This window comes from Mercenaria mercenaria, chromosome 16 (assembly GCF_021730395.1).
Source record: "Mercenaria mercenaria strain notata chromosome 16, MADL_Memer_1, whole genome shotgun sequence".
Classification (NCBI taxonomy): domain Eukaryota; kingdom Metazoa; phylum Mollusca; class Bivalvia; order Venerida; family Veneridae; genus Mercenaria; species Mercenaria mercenaria.
In genome coordinates, this window is record NC_069376.1 from 47,620,611 (window position 1) to 47,635,842 (window position 15,232).

The 15,232-nt window shown below is 33.2% G+C and overlaps 1 protein-coding gene across 6 annotated transcripts in view; it reads left to right on the forward strand.

The window, feature by feature from the left end:
* LOC123540263 (rhodopsin, GQ-coupled-like) overlaps positions 1–15,232 on the forward strand; it is a 56,789-nt gene that overhangs the window by 20,409 nt on the left and 21,148 nt on the right. For 3 of the 6 annotated variants that reach the window (XM_045325130.2, XM_045325132.2, XM_045325129.2), the window contains one exon: positions 2,962–3,093. The gene's annotated coding sequence lies outside the window, so the exon portion shown is untranslated. Of the gene's footprint in view, positions 1–2,961; positions 3,094–4,540; positions 4,619–4,880; positions 5,026–13,161; positions 13,305–15,232 lie in introns of those variants that run through there. The other 3 variants (XM_045325131.2, XM_045325134.2, XM_045325133.2) reach the window with 3 other exon arrangements.

Consider the following 15,232-nt stretch of genomic DNA (forward strand, 5'->3'; position numbering starts at 1 on the left):
CGCAGGTGTCCGTCATTGACCAATAAATGTATTTACCCAAGAACTCTTCACTGTTTTTTTTTTTTTTTTTTGTAGATAATGATCCAGGAATATGGCTCTAAATTTAATTTGCATTTTACGGTATTCTCACGAAAAAAAAATGTATTTAACTTGAAATTCTTTACGTTGATGATGATGCCTATGATGAATTTAACTGCAAAATTTGGTTCTCTTTTCTATAAAACATGTATCGTAATTTGTTGTGAAAGGTAAATAATATCAAAACATTCGTTGTGTATAATTTCGACATGGATATGTAAACAATGATCATCATACTTAGAGATGCAAATCATGTGTCCTACTAAAGTCGTTGAACTCCTATCCGAAGTCAAGTACTCTTGTCATTTTCTCGCACTTCAAACGTATCTACATTTACTTTCTCTGTGTCTGTATGCGCCTTACTGCTTATATTCTTATATAGAGAGCATATAACATGAGTGTGTTTTTATACTGCATTTATAAAACGAGTTGAATAAAAAATAGTTTTATCGATTTTATTCAACAGGTTTAATAAATTCAATGTGGAAAATCATTATTATAACATTAATATTCTTTTTATCGCATGTTAGCTTTTCCTGCCGAAACATCAAAAATTTTATTTTTTCACTGTCTCCCGTCAAAGCTTTGTTACACTAGAGTATTATTAATTTTATCTTATGGCTTTATTTACTTCAGACATGTGATAAAATGTGATACATATTATCTAGTTCATCAAGTTATTTTACAACTGCCTGTGATTCTTTTGGGGCCTCCGTGACTGAATGGTCAAGATGGCTGACTTCCTATTGGTTGCCCGTTGAAATATTGCCTGTGTTGTAGATTTGTTCATACGAGGACGCTATCCCGGTAGCTTACGGGAGGCCGATTGTTCAACCAGGTACTTACCCATTCCTGGAAAAATACCCAGTGGTCTTCCTCCACCACCATGAGCTGGCAATGTCGCCAGATGATCTAGAAAGTGCGTGTCTGTTTGACCTTTAAGCCAACAAAACACAAAATCAGACGTTCCTATGCTTGCTTTCTGTGTCTGTATGCACGTTATTGTTTATGTTCTAACATATTGATATATATTGTCTTGTTTACCAAGATGACTTTGATTCCGTGAAAAACTATGTATAACTTTCAGCTGTATAGCTCTGTGCCTGTGGATATGCCACAAAACGAATATACATCAACAATAACCTAGGAACAATAACCGTTTTTGGAAGTTTCTGACATTGATATATAATCCATGCAAGTACAGCAGAAAGAGAATTAGGTTGGGAATCTGTTGACAGGATAAAGAGGACAGTTTCACGAAGAATATTTTGTTACTGAATAACAGTCCCCAAAAGTTAGAAACAAGTCGTATGAATTAGAACAACCAGTCTCACAAGCACTGTTTACCGTGTTAGATAAATCACGTTCATCCTGAAATAACCGTCACTTGGAATATAGTATAGTTTAGCATCACTCATAAGAATCCTTCAATGAATTTTAATTTGCTATCAATTTCCTTTTAACATTTGTATTTGTGACTAAGGAGAAGGAACGGGAAAGGATAGAATTGTCAGAGAAAATTTCAGTATGAATTAACAACCAAAAAAAAAAATATTGAAGATTCGTTTTTTATAAGTCTGCAGGGATTGGGACGTTGACAGATAGGATATTTCCCCCAGCATCTCATTAATTATAAAATAGTACCAACATGTTTTTATTCCGCCATGCTAGTTGTTCTGTTTTTTGTGGGGTATTATTTTTTTCTTCAAGCTCATATCAAAACCTATATAGGAAGTAAAAATCTCTAAGAAGATTCTTAACAAGAAGCATTTAGTCAAGAAAATTGTTTTGGATCTTTAAAAAAAAAACTTACTACACAGGATACTTGAATAACATTTTCCAACTTTGCTTGATTTGCATGCTAGTTCGCATCGAAATGTGCCGGATTTACAAACGAAACCATGTATGTTAATCTCACCTATATCAAAGACAGTTGTCAGCTACAAATGGACGTTTAAACAAAACCTAAATTTGTAATTTGCTGCTGTATTTACCCATGAAAAGAGCCATTCAGACTTGCTAGAAAAATGTTTGCGATGATATATATATCATAATTTCTGTTAAAATGGACATTCGAAGAAAGCCTATAGCTGCTGGTAATCATCGAGATTATAACCCCTAAACGTGATTTTGTTCTCACGTGATATGAGAGAAGTGAGAGTGGCGGTAGGTAAATGAAAAGTAGTTGTTGGCATAGACAAGACAATGAAGTTTCTGTATAACCTCCCACCCATATTGGTATAAAAAAGCACTTTTACTAAAAAATAAATTGCTATTAAAAGTTAAACTTAGTGCTGAGAACAACATGTAATGAGTTATACTTACTGTTTTCCTTTCAGATTTGGTAAAACTGTTCTCTAGTTTATAGTAATCAAGTCTGTAAAACTTTAAAATAAATATATTTATGTTTGGAAATTATTGTTTTGTTTCTCAAAAGGAAAATACGTAGTCTGCCAGAAATTCTAATTTACCTCTTACTGCTAAAGATGTCTATCAGATAATTAGTCAAGTACAGTATAAGACTTAAATACCATCCTTAAGTATTTGCATTGTACATAATTTGGAGGTCTGGAAATAATTCTGATACCTTGAAAAGGTTGATCAAGGACACGGTAGTCTCAGAATTTGTACGGCGATTAAACAGAATTTATGAGAAACAGTGCAAATTCTTATGAGCTGTAATAAAATGGATGATTTAAAGTAAACCACAAAAACAATAAAACAGCACCTTGAGTATATACACCGCACTCTGGCTTTGAGGTAGCACCAAAGGTATACAAGGCTAGCGCGCAACATATATCATTTATCATTTTTTCATTTCCCATATACTGGTATAAATGAAGTATACTCTCAGTTAAAGAAAGTCGTCTTTAATTATTTCAGAGTGAAAGAAAATGTTCTGTGGAAACTTAAACAGGTGTGCAGAAAGGCGTTGATTTTATGTTCCGCATCAGTGTTTGGCAGAACAGATTTGTGTTTATGAGCATATGTGAAACGGACCATTCTTTCACAAAGGTATGTTGATGCATTGTGTTGTTTCTAAATTGCTTATCAGTTTGAACAGTAAGACTCCGTTTCTACTTCTTTTTGAATCAACAATAGTTGATTTAAACAGGGTGTCACGGTGACAGTCACTTTTCTTTCTATTTAGCATATCTTTACTGGATGAAGTATACATATGTCACTTTCTCATCATCAGTGTTCCATTTACAAATTGGCATGCCGAGACAAGTAAACTGACAGAAAATCACTCATAAGGTCTAAGCTAAGTTACGTTCATACTGTGAAAGCTTCTGTTCATATCTTATCTCAAAAGGATAGAAACACAATTACAGATGCCATTTCAGCAATATCTGGGCGGGTATTTACAGATAAGCTTCTGGCTTTAACTGCCAGCTTTGCCAATTCTCAAAATAATTTCTTTTCTATGAGGATTTGTTTCAGTACTAGAAAATATTACTGAAGCAATTGAGGGATGATGCACTCTTCTAACCTCTCTTGAGCCCACTCAACCAAACCGAGTCTGCAGTAGTTTTGCTCCTTGTGCTTTCGTTGGTGTACTGAATAAAATGCTATTTATAATTACTTGTAACATCCATTTAAAAGCCTTGGGGAATTCTCAGTAGACACAAAATATGTTGTTTAATTACTATACCTCCGGGGGATTTTTTTTAACATGAACAAACTATGTCTTAATTGGTGTGATAAGTACATTTGAACAACCGTTGACCTTTAGCTTCCTGGTTGAAAAACAGGATAGTTTTCTGTTTGCTTTTGTTACACATAAAATAATATTTGATCGTACACTTTTACCTGTCACTTTCATTTGTCCTAAGTCTATCAAATTCAAAATGCTCAGGACGGACAGACGTTTTACATGTCCTCTGCTGAACATAAAAAGAAATATGAGAGTAATAGAAAAAAATAAAAATGAATACGATCGTATTATGAAACATTTAAACAAAATGTTTCTTCATTTTCGCATTAATGCTGCTTTTGGACATAGTAAATCAAAACTGTACTGTTAAGCCAAAATCCTTTACACACTCTATAAACTATACATTGCAATAAATCGTGTTTTTTGTCATAACCATGCTAATTGTGAAAGGTAGTTTAATTCTTCGCTTTACTTGTCATACATTTCAAGTAGAGTTAAATATCTGTTTAAAATGTCATACCTTAAAACACACAGGTATTATTTTAATAGAATTATGAGACATGCAGATTATATGCATTACTCGTTTGGTTATTATGAATAAAAGAAGTACATCTTTTTTTTTTACTTCAATTTAACTTCGGTTTTCAAACTGGTTACACACCTTCATACTACGACAACAGCGCAAGACCATTATTGCCAATTTTGTGTTGTGCAAGACCGAAACAAAGTAATACCTGCGTGACCTTTAAGTTCTGACAATTTATAAGAACAATGTCTAATGTACACTTTGGAATCATTTTACAGTCTCGTCTCCGTTGCTTACAAAAGAGCTACGCTGGTACTTCGTATAACATTTCGAAGGTTGGATTGAATTATGTGAAGGTCAGTTAAACTTCTGTCCAGGGGTCTTCTAACTATAATGACGATTTTCTTGTAATAATTTGACCCTAAAATCTTCTTTAAAACTTTCACTTAAGCTTCCTATGCGGGACAAAGAACAAATCGTCGCACACAACCGCTTTAATGGAAAGGTACAAAAAATGCTTACTGCTTGCTATCATATAACACGCGTTTTGTTTGTTCAATTGTAACACGATACTTTGTAACTCGTTTATATTGTTAGCTTCAAAATCATACACAGATACCTACTTAATACACTAAAGATTTTACTTCCTACATATATTTTATGTATGGATAATTGGTTGATGAGGAGTGATTTTAGCAATAAAACTTTGGATTTGGAATAAAACTTTAGTAAGTGTGTGCAATATCGGGAAAAGGGGATTCAGGTAAACAATTTTATTTACATTAAGGTCCCTCCGTAAGTTAACTTAATGAGAAGAAAAAACTGACATCTGGGTCTGGTCTTCAGACACATGTTCCCACATGAGCTTAAACAATATTCTGTATTTTATAAACATGCTTTATCATTTTCCTTGTGCCGTCATCACATATTGCACCCAGTTGTAGGCATGCACACTTTCTTGAACGGAGTGAACTATGTGACATTTTTTTTCTTTAAAAGATGCACTTTGCACCAGAATAATGTACACAGAAAAAATATACATAATACATCTGTCAAAGAATATTATAAAAGACACGACAATTGGCCGATACATCCAGTGTATGTCATGTCACTGTTATGTCATGTCACTGTTACACGCGTGCGTTGTCACACCCTATATAGCTCCATTCGGATATAGTTCCTCTGGGAGCTGTATACGGAGCACGTATTCGTATATATCTCCTGGGGAGCTATATTCTCGTGTATAGCTTCCTTGCAAAAAATGAATCTATAAATGGAACACATGTAGCTCCGTTCCGCATATATCACCCCGGTCTTGTTATGCAACATTGACCACATTGTTGTTAATTCATCTGAATAATTTAAGGTATTGAGATTCATTTCTGAAAAGCAGCTTAAAATATAGGATAGTCCGTAACCGCATTCTACGTTCAATTATGCATGGGATTAGCTTTCAGCATTCACATTTAATACTATATAGTGAAAAACGAATACCGAGCTGCAATGCCAAGCTCGGCCTTCGGCATCTGTTTTTATAAAGAATACAAACCTGGAATACCAGGCTCGGCAATGGAAACGTAATCCTTCATACTTGGAAATAAATGAATGTCGAACTTGAATGCGAGTTCAGCTACCGGCACCTGATGGTCACGACATTGTTTCTAAGACATATTTTTTCGCATTTACAGAAAATGACTGACTGGTAAGAAAATTTAAGATACCGTTGATATATCGCGTCATCGTAGATGCATCATCGCGTGTTCTTTTAAAGAAGTCAACCGCGTTATTCCTGGGAAAACACAAATTCAGAATGTTTCTGTAGGGGCTTCTAGGGGCGTCTGGGGGCGTCTACACATAACCAACTAGATACGGATGTCACTTTTTCACAGAACAAAAGCATTGATATTCTACTTTGAGACTTCATGAAATGTGTGTTAAATCTGGTAACTGTTTACAATATTTCACATTTGATGTCCAAAATCTATTGCAAGTGTCGTAACTTAACCACTCATTGCCAGTTAATACTTCTGTACAGTTTTGCGACTTTGTGAGCAGTTACTTTATTTCGTCAAGGGCAAGCTTATAACGTTAAATGAGCGACAGTTCCGAATAAAACTATTCTAAAAATGATTTGTTTCGGTTTCATTTTTGCTGATCGTAAAGCTAATAATTGGTAATATATTCTGTTGAAAAGACTACTGTCTTTGCCACTAAGAATCATTTGCTCAGCTGAACTATCATTATTTATGTACTTTTAACATATGATCTATTAAAAAGAAAATAAGAATAAAAACAACTAAGCGTTACTTACACATATTATTTACGTTCAAGTGAAAATTATCAGTTATATTTTCTTATCTATTAAGTTTAAGGACTCGCACGTTCTATTTGCATATTCTATTATGTAGTGTTGTGATTTTTAAAATTTAAATTTGTTTTTTTTTATTTTCCCACATATGGGGCCTCTCGTTCCGTTTGGTTTCGTTCCATTCCGTTTCGCAAAGTACCAATAGCCTTATTTGTGCAGTGCATCTTGAAAAGTACTATAGCTTTTACTAGTATATATATGTGTAAGTGCAGTGTGATTGTATATATGTTTGTTTGATGTTTATATTTTTTGTTCATTGTATGCAAAATTACATATGTTTTTCATTTCTTGGTGGAATAAAATTTATATCCATCAATCAATTATAAAACAGTGAATTAATTGTGTTATTGAAACACTAGTAAGACAGACGTGTATCTAATAACTCAAGTATAAAATGTTAATATTCTATTATACTGCATGCTGCCTAGTTACCTAAATATTAACATGTTAGTTTCTATTATATCGTAGTTTTTAATTATCATCATAAGCCGGTTTATAATTAGCACTTATGCGTATGGATACATTCAGTCTATGTTTAAATAACATGGGTACGTAAAGATTCCAATAAATTGTACTCTCTCTGATGATTTCAGTATTCACATTATGAGCGAATTATATGTATACTAGACCCAAAATTCGTATACAGTTAATACATATAGTTTAAGTAGAATTAACACTTTTAAATCTATTTATATGCTATACATTTCGTTTGAGATAATAATAGTACACAATTCATGTGTACCTAAACAAAGTATAAATGTGTACTCACTACTGAAATACCAAACGAATGTCACTTTATGAATGTAGATCTAAATATATCTTTCATTTATATCTTAAGTAAACTTAAATACATCTGATGAGGATGTTATATATTTGAAGTAGACATTTAAAGATTAAATATCAAAGTTGGATATTTATATTTTCAACACTTTTCTCCCAGTTTCTTTTATATGTCGCTTTTATATGTGAGAATTTGCAGCTGTTCATTGTTCTCTAAACGACTTGAAGGCAGATGTGACATGAACTGTAATAAATACTTTGAAAACACAGCCGTGAATATATAATTTCACTGGTAGATAGCCTATATCTATTTGTATATATTTCAGGAAGCACGTTAATTCATATTCATGTCTGGGGTGCCTTTGACTTGCTACAGGTAATTTTAATGGCTGACTTGTCTTAAATGTATGTAAATGACAAGAAACATTGGATAGATTAACCAGTAAAACAATACATTTCTATTTCTTAAAAACAACTTTGTGGGTTTATCACTGATATCAAATGACTCAATTCCTTTATGTGTAATCCAAATTATGAAATCTTTGACATAGGGGGCTTTATATATGGGATGGAAAAAATGCCCTATTGCTTTATGCGAAGCCATATGACACCAGTACTGGTTTTTCCAGGAAGCAGACTTGAGAGTGGTTCCTTTCATCACAATCGAGCTAACACAAATTAGTGTAGTATAAGAAAGGAGAAATGCTCATTTTACTTATCAACGTAAATATTTATTAATATTTTGAAACTTATAAGTGTCTGAATTCTTAATTGTTACATTTAATTTGATGTATAATTTAACTTAACTGTTAAAAGAGAACCATGTAAAGCTTAGATACATTGAGGCTTCCCAGTGAAAGGTAGAGAATAACCTTATTATGGTTGTTATAATAGTTGTTTCATGATAAAAAATGACTTCTGATAAAATAATCCAAGTCTTGTCAGTTCCACTACTTCAGAATTTCTGACTTATTAATACATGTTATTGACGCTTCCGGATTTATGCAGTGGAAAACAATCATTATTACCTAGACCTGTCAGTAGTCGGGTTAATCAGTATCTTAAACCTTTAAACATACCAGGTTAATACGTTTTCTTAATATTAGGATGAGAGAAAAAATGAATATTTCAACAAAGGCTATTTAGGCCTGTTTACCGACATAATAGTAATTGTGTTTGACAACTTTAACTACATATTAAGTAAAATATCTTGTTGTATTCTATCGTTGAAACTATGCTTGTTATAATTAATGGATTGCGAGGATGCGGTAGTTCGCTTCATTATTCTTACTCACACATAGCGGACATTTTAACTTGTCTTAGGTGTATCAAACTTGTATCTTAAAGACACAAGGATATGACCTTATGCTAAGGCATGCGTCATATTTGAATTACCAACGTATATACTTTCCAGAGTCACGAACATTATGCCTGATTACATTCTTTTTAAAACATGACGTCATACGAAATCATAATTAAAAACATATTTAATTCACAAGCATACTTTTAAAATGTGCTAAATGTCACATAAACAAATGGAGTACAAGCTTTAAAATTGTTTTGGTCATATACGTTAAGTTGGGCTTCTACAGACGTAAATACACACACAAAAAAACGTGTAATGTCACTATTTTTGCACACACAAAAACAACATGACACGTAGAGTAAATGTATTGTTTTCATAGATGATTCCGGGAAAAAAAATAATTTCAATTCTAACACGATCCGCAGCAGCTGCAATATAAACATATAGCGAATTCGCCTATACATGAATCTACGATAAAATATAGCTCTTCCATTCCGCCCTACGATTGTAACATGACTGTGAGATTCTACTCTGCTTCCATTATAAACAGTATAATACCGACTAAATATTCGATTTTTCAGTGCTAGTAGTAATAAAAAGTACATCAAATTTTCTGAAACAAACAATTTCTAACTGATGAATTTATTTGTTGATATTTTTACCGTAAGAAAATGTTTCAGCCCGGTAAGTTTCAACTTCAACACCAGTGCATCTATGTATGTGTGTAGTGTACAATTCCTGCGTTGTAGCTAGGCACCACAAATGTCAACTAGATTCTACTTTGACAGTAAATAAATCATAATTCATGTTCCAATCTTCCAGACTCAAGTGTTTACGTGTTTATATGCCGCCGCAATGTCCTAGCGTGTATGTTTCAGTGCCATCATGTAGGTGACGTGTACTATTTTTAGAAACTGCATATATAAACTCTGCATTAAGTATTTATCTCTGATTTCTATATCCGACCTTAGATGTTATTAAAAATAACATTTTCACGGCAATAACTACTTAATAATTTAATTAAAATTTATTGAATATCGGAAATTTCCGTTTGATGTAACGCTTTCCATTCGTGGGGAGGTTTTTATAATAGCATATGGCCAACCGAATGACATATCGCGCTAAAATATAGTGCTGTAAAATGCGAAGAATTTGCGTGGTTAGAATCGAAATAATAAATATGTTCCAATAATTTTATCAGTAATAAAAATGGGCAGTCGTTCGGACGCGATATTAATCACTCGTGCTAACGCACACCGTGATTTAATTATTACGCATCCGAACTCCTGCCCATATTTTATTAACTGATAAAATATAGGCGCATATTTATTATTTCTTAATTACCATTCTGTTGTTTTTGTAAAAACGATCGGCATGTTTTAAATATCCATAATCGGGGCGCAAAAATCAACAACACTACCAAAAGCATGTAATCAAATTTTTTAAACGATTAATTTTATTTCTCGTTATTACAAGCTTGATATTAACCATATTTCTGCGTATCACTATTTCAGGAAAAAATAATTTTACATTCAAGTTATAAGAACGAACCGTTTTCATCTTGATGACATGCTTTCAAGATTTATATAAATTTCAAAAGATATTAAATGAAAAGATTACGGTTAATTCTCTCTTAAATCTTTGATATGATTCCTAAATAGGCAATCGCATAAGTTATATGCGATTCAATACATTCACGGTTATCGACGAACTGTTTTCAACTTAGAGAGAGAGATAGAGAAGAGAGAGAGATAGAGGGAGAGAGAGAGAGAGAGAATAACTATTCAGCCCTGACACATCATCTAAAAAATAAGAAAAAGTCATCTACTAACAACATGTGAATCGCCTTTTAAATACATGATATTTCTCCCGTTAATACTTGCCCGGAGCCAGTGGAAAAAGTAGTTTTTATGCAAGAATACAAACAAATGAAAAATTAAAGGTAATAATTTACTAATAGCAATACTGTACAGGTGGAAGGTGGATTTTATGTGTAGTAAAATGCTCTAAATTAAACGATTTTCGAAAGTTGTAAATCTGTTTTTCGTCATTATTATAACATACGTGTAATGACATACATAACTTCCTGGTTCTTCAATAAAATCTTTAAGAATACTCTTTGAGGACGGAGGACGCAACCAATCAACCAGAAAATACAACAACACTTAATCCAAGTTTATGACTGAGCTTTAGTCATCAGAGAAATGTTTTGCCAGTATGAAAGAAAAACAAACAGAAACATTATTCAAGATTATTTTCATCGCAACAGTCTGCTGGAACTGGGTCGTTGACCGGTTCTTCAAACTCTTTCTGCTTTAAAATGAAGACATTTTAATATCTCTGTTAATTCCCTAACTCTAGGGTTTCTGTCTTCTTAGAGGGTGGCTATTTTTTCATTTAATGTTCAGATGTCAGATATGAGAAATAATGCAAACCTTTTCAGTACAAAATAACCAAACGCAGATGTACGTTATATCTAAACAAAATAATCCCGGAAGAAGTACGCGACTTGGGTGTTTATGGATAATTTGATCCAATATGCTATAATTAAACGGTCAGCTACACTCGCAAAGAACTGGATTTTCACTTTTTTTCCATCATTATTGAAACGGTTACGAATCTGCTTATTAAAAACACACACTTTTATGGGAACATCAAGTCTGCCTTACAACACCGGTATAAACAAGTAATGATAATTTCATTACCATCAATTATATCTAATTCTTCTTCCAGAAAACATTTACCTAACAGTTCTGGGAACTTCTGGTTATGATCAGCATACATTTCCTAAAACTGTTGTTGTAAACAATGGTACACAATGGTTCTATCGATGTCAACGTATGACATGCGAAAAGACTGTGGTAAAACCACTGTCTTCTTCTTCTGTCATGAGCAAATAATAAATACATCTGTTCTCGTGCAAAATATTGAAGACTATCTTCATTTTTTAGTTTCGTATCTTTGTATGTTCTTGAAATTTCTCATGAGTTTATAGCGTCAGAAGAAAATATGATATAATAAATTACTATGAATGGGTTTTAATCTTTTATAATCACACCTTATGATCTAGTAAACCAAACTTCATGTTTACAGCAAAATGTTTAGGTTGTCTGTTTCTAAGGCGCGTAATAATACATAAAGTGAGATGTCTTAAAAATGTCTATATTTTGCCTGTCAACATAAATATAAGGAGGAGGATTTTGTTTGTGGACTGGGGAGAAAGAAAGGAGTGCAACTGATACAAAGAAAAATAATTTAAATTTGTATGAAAAATGTTGTATATCATACAGTATGTTCTACATCAAAATACTTTTAAACCTGCAGAAAGCAGCAGTTGTTCCATACACGATATAAATGATCATTTATAGTCTTTATAAAAACCTGTAAAGCTTCAACATGTTAGTTATATAATAATGGTGATTCCCGGTTTTTATATTCCATGTCTAAAAGCTCTGTTTAAAGGTCAAATACTGTCGTTGTTTCATAGGCTCCTTGAATATCAATATCAGTTAAAACAAAACATTATTTTTCTGTTCCTATGTTGAGTATCATTTCTAAATTTTGCTTCGTTTAACAAGATATTTGACATCACGTTGTAGGTTTACAAGAGATAGAATGTGTGTCAATGTCACTCATGTCGGAGACAGTTGTCTGCTATAAATGGACTTCTCAAATAGTTTTAACGTCGGTTTTCAATCTCTTTAACGTACCAGTGTTTTAGTACCCTCATCACAAATGTTAAACAGTGATTTTATTGTTCTTAGAAAATCTATATAACATAGCAAACTTATTTCTCGCATATCGTTTAGTGTTTAGTCTGAAATCACTTTTGTCTAATTCCGCCGCAAGTTATATTTCAATTTATATAGTATATATATTTTATAAACAAAAACTTTCGGCACGACCTTAATATATACTTACTCAAAAGTGTGTTTGTTCCGCACCGACACCATTATAGGTATTATGGCGACTTTCCAGTTTTGATGGTGGAGGTAGACCCCAGGTGCCCCTCCGTGCATTATTTCATCACGGGCAGGCAGCTGGGTAGAACCGACCTTCCGTAAGCCAGCTGGAATTCAACGCCCGAGTGAGGATAAAACCCACATCTGTAAGGGGTAAGTGGTTTGAAGTCAGTTACCTTAACCACTCGGCCACGGTGGTCCACCACTAACTCAAAAGGGAAACTATTCTCCGAAAGACACTTGCAAAGCATTTACTTCGATTTCATGCAAAAAAAAATCATCAACTGAAGCAACGAAGGTGTCCGAAACTTCCGCATAGTCCTAAATCAAAACATTAACTGCGAAACAAAACAGACCTTAGAGAACGCTGCAATTTGTATGAGAGGTATACAAAGAGGCAATGGGTAATTTGAATCATAAAAACAACAGAAGTAATAAAATAAATTGTTTATTGTATAGCTCTTCAGTACATACATCTCTCATTGGATTTACGTATACAAAGCTAACGTTGAATTTTCTGTCTTAAATCGAACGAGATTTTGTGGAAACTATAATTTGTAGTAAATGGAACGGAAAGTTATCGGGATCGGTTTAAACACTGTTAAATAGACTACATTTTAACAGAGGTATGTTATTTCCTTTACTGTGTTTTTACTTTTAATTAACTACAGTTTGGTCGGCAACTCAGTCTCCATTGTGACTTTTGCAAATCATGATTTTCAATTATTATCAATGGTGTACTTACATATATTTTAGTCAATGCTTTTAATATTACATTCGTTACCTCGTCATCAATGTTCAATTTAAACCGACGTGATTTAGATCATACTGAAACCAGCAAAATGTGCTTTATTTGGAAAAATAAAATCACACAGGTTGAAACTATGAAAAGTTCTGCTTTCGTAGCAATCATGTACTGCATTGGACAAGACCATAAACAGGTTAGTTATGGACTTCTTGTCGTCTTTAACTACCATGTGTATAAAAATTGCGTTTCTCTTGTATCTTGTCATAAAGTAGTACAATTTTCAAATGTTTAGTATTGTTCATAAAATAAAAAAAAAATACAATTATTTTCATGTATTTTAAAAGCTTGACCTTTCATTTTGGTATTTGCAATAAATTTACAGTGTTTTCGATTACTAAGTGTCTTAAACAAAACGATGTTATAAGGATCCTGTTAGCCTGTAAAACCTGTTTTAAGGCAGCGAATAGTCAGCGGCCATAGCCGCTCGGCCGCGAAAGCTTTGAAAAGCATAAACTTGTAGACATCATTTGCTCAGTGTATTATTGTAAGAATGATTCAAATTACCATATTGCAAGTATCAGTTTTGTATGTCTTTATGAATCATTGATTAATCTATAAGGTGTTCTAGTCTTATAGCCATAATTTAAGTGGTTATTTGTTTTCTTTAACAAGCTCGAAATTAGATTTCATTTATTTATCTATAACTTCTGTCCCTAACGTTTTGGACAGTGATATATATATGAGCCGTGCCATGTGAAAACCAACATAGTGGCTTTGCGACCAGCATGGATCCAGACCAGCCTGCGCATCCGCGCAGTCTGGTCAGGATCCATGCTGTTCGCTAACGGTTTCTCTAATTGCAATAGGCTTTGAAAGCGAACAACATGGATCCTGACCAGACTGCGCAGATGCGCAGCCTGGTCTGGATCCAAGCTGGTCGCATAGCCACTATGTTGGTTTTCTCATGGCACGGCTCATATTTAGTTTTTACTCTGTGAATAAATCGTCATCCTTAAGTCAAAGCGTACCATTGTCAACCCCTGTCATATAAGAAATTGTTTTCGAATGGTGTATAGATTTTACTCAACTACTGCAAACGCAAAATGAAATTCAGAAGAAAGAACATAATTAGAATCTATCTGTAATATAAACGAGAATTTCGAACAAATACAAAGTTCATGACTCTTTAATTTGTTTCTTCAAATAAAATTTGATGTTGAAAACGAGTTGTATCGTTTCTTAAAGTTTAGGCGGAACGTGCTTGTGGTTTGAAATTAAAGACCAATTCATTTCGTAATAAGTAAAAAATGCACTAGGAACTGATCGTTGGCTGAAATATATTGTATAAAATTCTTTCACGAAATCAAGACATTTGGTTATGTTTACTCGTGCTTTATTACAAGCAAATTTCTTCGGACAAGTATAGCCAAGTATTTGATACAGCGGTTTGGATGTTTTGTGGTTATGTAATGATTAATACTACATGCAATATTTCTCCAACGAAAAAAGGCGGGGTGCAACATTGGATATTTCGAATTTGCTGCAGACTATAGATTATTTATATTATTTTATTCTTATCATCCCTAGACTTCTTGCATTACATTCGATTACAGTGCGATTACTTCTGAATACACATTATAATACAAAGACTGAAGAAATGTAAAAGTGCGATTACTTCTGAATACACATTATAATACAAAGACTGAAGAAATGTAAAATATCAAAATATTTGGAAGCTGATCTTAATTTCATCTGACCGAAAACCTAGAAGCATTGTTTTTAATTAATTAAGCTGAATGGAAAGCC